This window comes from Gasterosteus aculeatus, chromosome 7 (assembly GCF_964276395.1).
Source record: "Gasterosteus aculeatus chromosome 7, fGasAcu3.hap1.1, whole genome shotgun sequence".
Taxonomy (NCBI): Eukaryota; Metazoa; Chordata; class Actinopteri; order Perciformes; family Gasterosteidae; genus Gasterosteus; species Gasterosteus aculeatus.
The window spans coordinates 9,233,872-9,242,752 of record NC_135694.1 but is presented as its reverse complement, the minus strand read 5'-3'; the positions used below and the strand labels follow the sequence as shown (position 1 = coordinate 9,242,752).

At 43.6% G+C, this 8,881-nt stretch overlaps 1 long non-coding RNA gene across 1 annotated transcript; it reads right to left on the bottom strand.

Moving 5' to 3' along the window:
• LOC144410333 (uncharacterized) lies at positions 1-1,101 on the bottom strand. Its single transcript, XR_013468340.1, has 2 exons — positions 725-1,101; positions 1-630 (listed from the first exon to the last, which is right to left on the bottom strand). It is a non-coding gene; the product is annotated as an uncharacterized LOC144410333 (long non-coding RNA).
• Positions 1,102-8,881: the final 7,780 nt, after the last annotated feature.

The window sequence follows — 8,881 nt, the reverse complement described above, 5'->3', positions numbered from 1 at the left end:
TTATTAAGTACCTTTATCTCATATTTTAATGGGATGTTACCACTTTTATCCAGATCTTACAGGAACATTCTTGTACTGGACTTCAACAGAGCAAACAGACTTTTAACAAAACATTTAACAAAAACAGTTTGCCATTTATTACACGTCAACATAATAAGCCCCACTTTTTCACACACACCCGACAAACAAAACATTTGAGTCGTAGTTGATAGGGTAGAGGCCTAAAACGTTGATGGCCGCTTCACTTGTTCATGCAAGCAATAAACAAAAAGGCACAAGGAAGATAGTCAGTATTCACAAATCCCATGCACGATTCAAAGGGGAAGATGAGCGGAAGCTGGCCATCAATGGCAGGAAAAGTAGTAGAAAAAACCGCAGCAACAATCTACAGCAGCACACGTCAACGTCTCTTTCAGTAAATGTCAGTCTCCTGAATCAGATAACTCGGCTATGTTGTGGGTTAGCTACAGTTTCTTCCCATCCTGTGTGTTCGTATCTTCCTTTTCCCGTGTGTCTGTGCTGTTTGTCCCCACTTGCAAGAGGCGTGGCCATTCATCCTGCTCCGTTCCCACGCAGCTGATCCACATTCCACGATTCACTCCTGCAGTATTTAGACCCCGGGCTGTTCACCTTTCCAGCGGCAGATCGTTAACTTGGCTCAGTAAAAACAAACTGGTTCATTCTGTGTTTTTTTCTGTCTGATTCCGCTGTACCTGTTCCTCACCTGCTGTACTACCTGCCTCACGTCGCTCCGACATCCCCACCTGCGTCAGCCGGATTCCACTGTGGAGCTTAATCCCTTTCCCAGAAACTCAGTGTCACGGTGTGGTTTATTTCCTGTCATATTTTGTAGTTTTCTGCTTGTCAGTCTGCTTGTCTCCCTGGGTAACTTCACTTCCTGCCTTGCCTGTGATTGTCTGATTGTTTCCACCTGTGTCGAATCACCTGCACCTTCCTAGTGTATTTAAGCTGTGTGTGTCTCTTGTCGCGTCATTGTTGATTGTCAGAAGCCCGTGTCCATGATCTCGTTTCCTGTACCCTGACTACGTTTTGCCTTTTTGGAGTTTTGGAGTTTCTGACGATTAAAGTCCCTTTTTGTTTCCTGCAAAGTCTGCGTTTGAGTCCTGCCTTCCCCGCACCCTGACACTCCGACTCGGTTTCACCTCCCTTTGAGTATTTGCGCTCATTAAATCGCTTGAACCCATTGTTTGTGTCCTGTGTGGAGTGCGGGATCATATATACAGTTGTTACAAGCTAAACCACAAGTCCGTATGCTACTTCATGTAGATCTAGAAACACTTGTCTCAACAACTGAATTCAAAGGCACAGCTTATAGTATGAAAGCAAAGCTAACCGGTGTTATGCGCATGCTAATGGTTAATCGCGATTAGCATTATAACTTGTTTACACTATAACATTTAGTCACAGTATAGCAAACAATACACAACTCTTATTTACCTTGTAGACTACAACAGTCCAAACCATAAGCTAGTCGTCAACCCTTAAGTTATGAACACTGTTGCTCTCCTACACTGGTACCTATTCACTTGACGGTGTTAACTGTCTTCTGTATTTCTCTGAATCCCCTGACCCAGGGCTGTTGCACGAAAGTAGAATAAAGAAATCCAGGATAAGTGAAAAGGCGCCACCTGACTTAGTGTGATCCGCTCATCGTGGCTTAATTGGTTGCACGTTGGCCGAGCCAGAATGAGAAGTCAATCCAGGTGCACATAGCTGGGATAAGTGCGCGGCCACGCCTTTCTTAAGTAGGTATCAACCACAGATTTACTGATGCAGAAATGGAGAAGACACGTACGGCATACTTTTCACCCGCTGAGCAGGAACTAATCATGGAAATTCATGAGGAGGTGAAGCATATCATTTTCAAAAAAGGAAATGCGGCAGCATAATTAAACAGAGAGAAAAAGCCTGGCAGACAATTGCAGACCGACTGAATGCGGAATGATTTCAAAGGTTTTTAGACTACTTACTAGGAAGTTGTACACTTTTAATTGCTATTAATATGCTTGTTATATATTGAAAACTGTTTTTGCTAAATGTTTTTGAAGTCTGTTTGCTGTGTTGAAGGCAAGTACAAGAATGTTCTTGTAAGAGCTGGTTAAAAGTGGTAACATTCCATTAAACTATAAGATAATATGCCTCACTTTCTCACACACACACACTTACATGACAAACAAAACCCTCGTTGCAGGCCTGAGTCGATGCAAATTGCTGCTGACTATAACATTCCCCCGGTCACTCCCCTTCATACTGCACAAGTCACTTTAACTGTAATTTTTCACTTTGTCACTTGTTCACCAGTGCACTTTAACTTTTGTAATATTTTAAATTTTTAACTAACTTTCTTCTCTTGTTTTATACTAACCCATAACCTTATTATACTAACCCATTGCATTAGCATTTCATTTTACTTTATTTTATTACTTGTGCAGTGCTGTCTTGTTGTCTATTGTTACACTGTCTACTGTCACGCACCAACCGCCAAGACAAATTCCTTGTATGTTTGACATTTTGGCAATAAATGTTTCCTGATTCCTGATTCCCTGATTCCTGATACAAGCAATAAACAAAAAGGCACGAGGAAGATAGTCATTACTCACAAATCCCATGCACGATTCAAAGGGGAAGATGAGCGGAAGCTGGACATCGACGGCAGACAAAGTAGTAGAAGAAACCACAGCAACAGTATACAGCAGCACGCACCGACGTGGGAAACAGTTTCAAACTCCAAATTCCCCGATCCTCTCTTTCAGTCACAAATGTCTCCTGAATAATAAAATGTATTATTATTTAGCCTACTTTGTCTTAAAGCCACGTATGCAAGCTTGCGTGAAGGACCGCACATTATTCCGTCAAGTTTGCTTTTTATAAATACCAATTATTGCGTAGAGAGCAGCGTACGCCTTCTATTGTGCGTACACAACGTTTATAAATGAGGCCCCTGGATTCGAACCCAGCTGGTGGCTGCTCTAAGCAGTGCACCACAGAGAATCACAAAAATATATATTCACCTTTTGTATAATTTATCCATTTCGTTGACGTAGATCAGGATGGAAGAAACCTTTTGGTGTTGTGGATCTGAAACAACTGACAACCTTGGGCGTGTCTTAGAACAAGACATGACATGTGCAACGCTACTTCTTCACGAGGCTGCAGACTTGCATCGACACATTTGGATTTAAAAAAAGATATTTTCTTACGGCCATAGCGTGACATACACCACAGACACGAACAAAACACTAAAATATATTAAAAGATCGACCAGACCAGGTTGCGAACCCATGGAGCAAAATACTAACGCGTCATACTGAGCGCTCTGTGCGCCATTGGGCAGTACCTTGTATTTGGTCTTAATATAAAATAATCCAAGGAGGTTAGCATGGAGGAAACCTTCTGGTGTAGGGGATCTGAAACAACTGGTTACCTTGGGCGTGCCTTGGAACACATCCGATGAAATATATCGATTCTTAATTGTGACCCAATTAAAGTTAACAAGCGGCGTCCCTATAAAAACGCCATGAGGTCCTACATACGATCTTTCCGAACAAGAGACGGATCCACAAAAAGTCAAGGAATTGAGGGAAATGGATTGTACACTTGCAAAAATTCTATTAGGAATCAAATATCACATCTCTTATAAAGTTTTCAAAGGAAATTTGTATTAAATAATAAGTGTTTTAATAGTCACAATAAATCAATCAGTGAAAAACAAAACGGTCGGTATCTCTAAAGAAAGCATGCTGGACAGCAGAAGTCCTGCTCCAAAGGTGGTTTCTCAATGCAAATCCAGTGGAACCACAGAGTGCATGCTGAGCACTGGATCTGAGGATTAGCAACGCATTAGATTAATACGGCATTCATTTATGTGATTACAAAACCCAGTCATCATGTCCATCTCCCCTTTGGCATGCATTGGCACATACTCTGCATAAATCGGTCATGCTTTCTAACACGTTAAACAAGTGTAATTACATGAACAATTAAGTGCATGTGACAAAACATTAACAGGAAAAAGAAAAAACTGAGTCACAGTCACCAGTCTACAAGCAATCTCTCTTAAGAGAGTTGTAGCGGCCTCGTCGGTAGATAAAATTGACCTGGCCACCAGTTAATAAAAGTTCTGCAAACTACACAATATTTTAAAATCAGTAACATGTAATAATCACCAAAGGGTCTCTCACACTCTTACCTTGCAGACAAGTGCCCGACAGGATGTCGAGTCTTGCCATCTCGGGTGGCTCACAGTTGAGCAACTCAATCTTGAAACATGAATATTTTTGTTTCTCATGAATGCTCTGAGAAATTATATATTATAACACACACACACACACACACACACACACACACACACACACACGGGATGTATAACATACCTTGTCACATCCTTGCATCTAGTCGAGTTGTCTGGAGTTTCACCTAACGGATCAAAGTAAACCGTCCGGTGTTCCTTTGGATAAATCACCTTCAAAATACATTAAGGTCACATTTAAATCATTACAAATTACCACACAAAAGTGTGGAATGTCTTCACATTCTTCTTGATGGAATTAACTATTTTCACCACAAGTGTCCAGTGCGTTTGTGGCCAACCGGTCCAGCTGAAAACACACACATTATGAATAAAATACTGCTTGTATCTTTAAGGATGTCTGAACAGATTGGAAAGATTACCTTTTTTAATCCCCTGAAACATCCTTGCCACATAGACGTCATCTGGAAGGAGTCTAGATAACGCACTTTTATCTTAGTTTCTTGCCTCTCCAATATGTTATGAAAGTATGCATTCAAAACCTTCAGTAATTATTGAAAGGTGTTAAATATTGTTAGTGAAAATAATAAAAGTAAACACTTTTACTGCCTGTACCTCACTCTCTATTTCCCTTCCCGGGGCCAAGTTCTGCAGGTCCGCGGCAAATATTTTATAAGGCCCCACTTTGCTCCAAAGAACACCTCGGCGTTTACCCGCCTAGATGTCAGCTATTACTGAAAGCAGGAGACAGAGCGGAGTATTTTATGATTAAATGCAGTGTCGTTCCAAAAGGTCACTGAAGTCTTTACATAGAATTGACATCCGTACTTATGTTCCTCTGGGGAGTGCAGGTCAAGGAGTTGTTGCAGGTCAAGGAGTTGTTGGCTTGTCTGCAAGAGGAGATTGGGGAACAAAACACTGCAACGGGCTGGACTGCAGAGGTGGAGGAGAAGTAGAAGCCGCTGCCATCCATTTGCCTGGAATACGATCTTCAGGTTCCACATATTTTTTGAGATAGTCTAGGTTAATTTTCACGATTTCCTTTTCTTTGTTGCTTATAAAAGGTCAGCACTTTTTCTATGAATGTTCGTTATGGTATATGGACCCATCATTTCGTTGGATCTTTTCATTGCTTTTCTCTTACGTTTTTCCACAATAATTTGTCCCCCACAACAAAGCCGTCATCATCCCCCTTTGCAAACTTTCTTTTGCGCACCCGTTCGTGGCCTTTTGCCAGATTTGCAGCAACTTTAGTATACACATCCTTCTGGTCTGTGATGTGGCTGAAAACTTCTTCATTCCTGGTGAAAGCACCAATATGGTCCTGATACCTTTTACATTGGAGCAGACAAATTTTTTAAAAAGTCCAAATTAGGCGTAGAATATATATAGTTACCAAGCAACTTAACTAAGAGATTTCATACCTGCCACTCGAGCGGTATTTCGGAGGGATACAGAGCTTCCCTCAGATACATTCCCATACGTTCTTAGGCCAAACACAGTGGACTTAACGTATTGGTCCCAGTCACCGGGGAGATCTTGGACCATTTTTTTCAAAACTCTGAAATAGAGGAAAACAATTATTAATGACAATAAAAAGTCAGTCTCCATAAAGATCAACAGTGGTTATTGGAATATATCTTAGATAAATATTGTTATATGCTTGAATCGTGCCAATGAGTTTTTCAACCAAGCCATTGATTTGTGTGTGGTATGGAGCACAGAGGCTTCGGTCAATGCCAAGGTTCTTGCACAACTCGGTATAAAATGCATAAGAGAACTTATTGTGAATACCATGATGCTTCTTCCATTAGTAGTGCGACCACGAATACGGTAATATTACTTGCCTTATATAATATTTATAGAAGAAATCCATTATACACATTTTTCTTTCTGATTTCTTCTGCTCCCTTGGTTTTCAGTGGGTATACCTCAAGCCACTTTGTGAAATAGTCCATCACACAGATGTATAAAAACCCATTCTTGGTGCGTTTTAGCTTACCGACCAAGTCTATCCCAACTGATTCAAATGGCTCAGTCACCTTAAAAAGCAAACCAGATCTTAATACAAGGATACTTCCATTCAACAGGTTATATTCAGGAAGTATTCACCTCTATGGGTTTGTATAACATTTTCTCCTTTATACAGTAGAGGTCCTCTTCTTTTGGCAGGCATCACACTGGCCAATCTAAAAAAATATGACAATTGAAAAACACAAATGTGTGTGTGAGGGTGTTTCAAATGTTTAAATATTAAAATAGCCCCAGAGATGAGGAGTGACACCCACCCATTTCTTGGTGTCGGCCTTCATGCCAGGCCAGTAGAATCGTTGAAGAATTACATCCATGGTCTTGTCGACCCCACAGTGAGCTCCAATGTCACTGTCATGAAACTCAATGAATATGGCAATGGCTTCTTGTGGTGTCAACACAACTTTGGCACGATGATGCTGCTAATCTCGTTTTCTGTGGCACTGATACAGTTCAGTCTATGAATTAGATTGCATAAACATTTGAAGTGACATTTAAATATTCAATATAATATTTAACTTAGTTTAACATTTTTCATTTAGTGGATGCTTTTATCCAAAGCGACTTACAATAAGTCCATTCAACCCAGGGGGTACGGACGCTGAAGAAGAATCAAGAAAGTACAATTCCTTCAAGAAAGCCAAACAACATAGTTTAACTTTAAGTAGTCGCTATCGTAAGATAGCGCATAGTAAGTTACTTACTTATCAGTTGGTAACAGTTGGAACATATTGCCCATCCTTGCTGAAATGTGCAGGAAAAGTGTTGCTCTCCTTGTAGTCCTTCAATTCCTTGACTTTTTGTGGGTCCATCTCATCACCAGAAAGATCGTATGTACGACTTTATGCCGTTTTTATAGGGACGCTGCTTGTTAACTTTAATTGTGCGACAATGGCTGCCCCATGTCGAAGTGTCCCTGAGCAAGACAACTAAAAGCACACAGAGCAATGTTACGTCTCCCTTAGTCTAGGTGTAAGGGAGCGCAACCCCCGCAAACATGAGCCCTGATGAACGCGGCGACCAGAGGTATGGGGTCGTGGTGTGAGTGACGACTACTGACACAGGCAAACGGTGTAAACAAAATAGGAGGTTTATTCTCTCCTTAAAAGGAAATAACAAAAAAATGTTCAGGGGAAAAGGGGCGAGACCAAAGCAAAGAAACAAGCAAAAAAGGGTGAACACTTCCCTAACTGACCTAATTTCCCCCCCCCCCCTTTACTCTACCTCGGGCACGGATGAGGCCCGCTAACCAAAAGTACAGGGAGTGGTCCGCCCAGGTCTTGCCTAGTGTATCTAGACAGGCAGTCAGCTACGGGTGGTGTATACCCATGGGTCTCTTCCCTAACAATATCTCCTTTTCCCCCCCCGCAACACAGGAAGAAAAATGTTTAACTCAAATAACCAACAGTATACAAAACAAATGTAACATACACACTAACCCAAAGAGCCCACGCTCTGGGACTACCTTTTAACTAACAATCTCTCTCTCTCTCTCTCTCTCTCGGTGCATGCTGGGAGTGAGTGTGTGTGAGCGTGTGTGAGCGTCTTTGAGCGGTTTTCTCTATTTGTTTTTTTTCCCTTAGTTATATATATTAATTTAATGTGGTTTAGTGGTTGTTTTTCACTTTAGTTGTGGGGTTAGTCGTGGGTTTTTTTTTCTTTGGGTTTCTTTTCTCCTGCCGGTGTCTCGCCGGTCGGCGTCTCTAGACGCCATGGTAAATGGGGACACGTTCTCCCAGCTCACGAGGAAGCACGGCATTAAGATCGCCGCGGGCTTCCCGTGCAGCGTGGAGGACATCGGGTTGGCTGTGGGGGAAGTGGTCGGGCACGGCAGCGTTAAGTCGGCCGCTCGGATGAACGGGGCCGTGGTCATTTTCCTGGACCAGGTGGAGAAGGTGAACCGAGTCGTCGAGGCGGGCCTCACGGTGAATGAAATGTTTGTGCAGGTGTTGCCACTGACGCAACCGGCCACGAAGGTGGTTCTATCGAACGTCCCTCCGTTCATCACCGACGAATTTCTCAGCAGAGAACTCTCCAGACACGGAAAGGTGGTCTCACCGATCAAAAAGATCTTGTCTGGATGCAGGTCTCAGTTACTGAAGCACGTAGTGTCTCACCGCAGACACCTCTATATGATACTTAACAACCGGAATGTGGAGCTCAACCTCCGCTTCCATGTTAAGATAGATGATTACGAGTACGTGATTTTTGCATCATCGTCGGCGATGAAATGTTTCGGTTGCGGCGAGGAGGGGCACACCGTGGGTGCCTGCCCGAGGCGCGGGGACCCGACTCCACCTGGCGGGGCTGCGGCGGGGGATCCTCCGGCCGCGGCTGCGGCGGGGGAGCCTCCGGCCGCGGTTTTGGCGGGGGGGTCTCCGGCCGCGGCTGCGGCGGGGGGGTCTCCGGCCGCGGCTGCGGCGGGGGAGCCGGCTCTTGCGGGGGGGTCTCCGGCCGCTGCTGCGGCGGGGGAGCCTCCGGCCGCGGCGCTTGCGGGGGAGTCTCCAGCCCGGAGGTGGCTGCGGCGTCCGTGAGGCCGTTTCCGGTTCCGCGGGCCGCGGGCCGTTGCGCTGCTGTGCC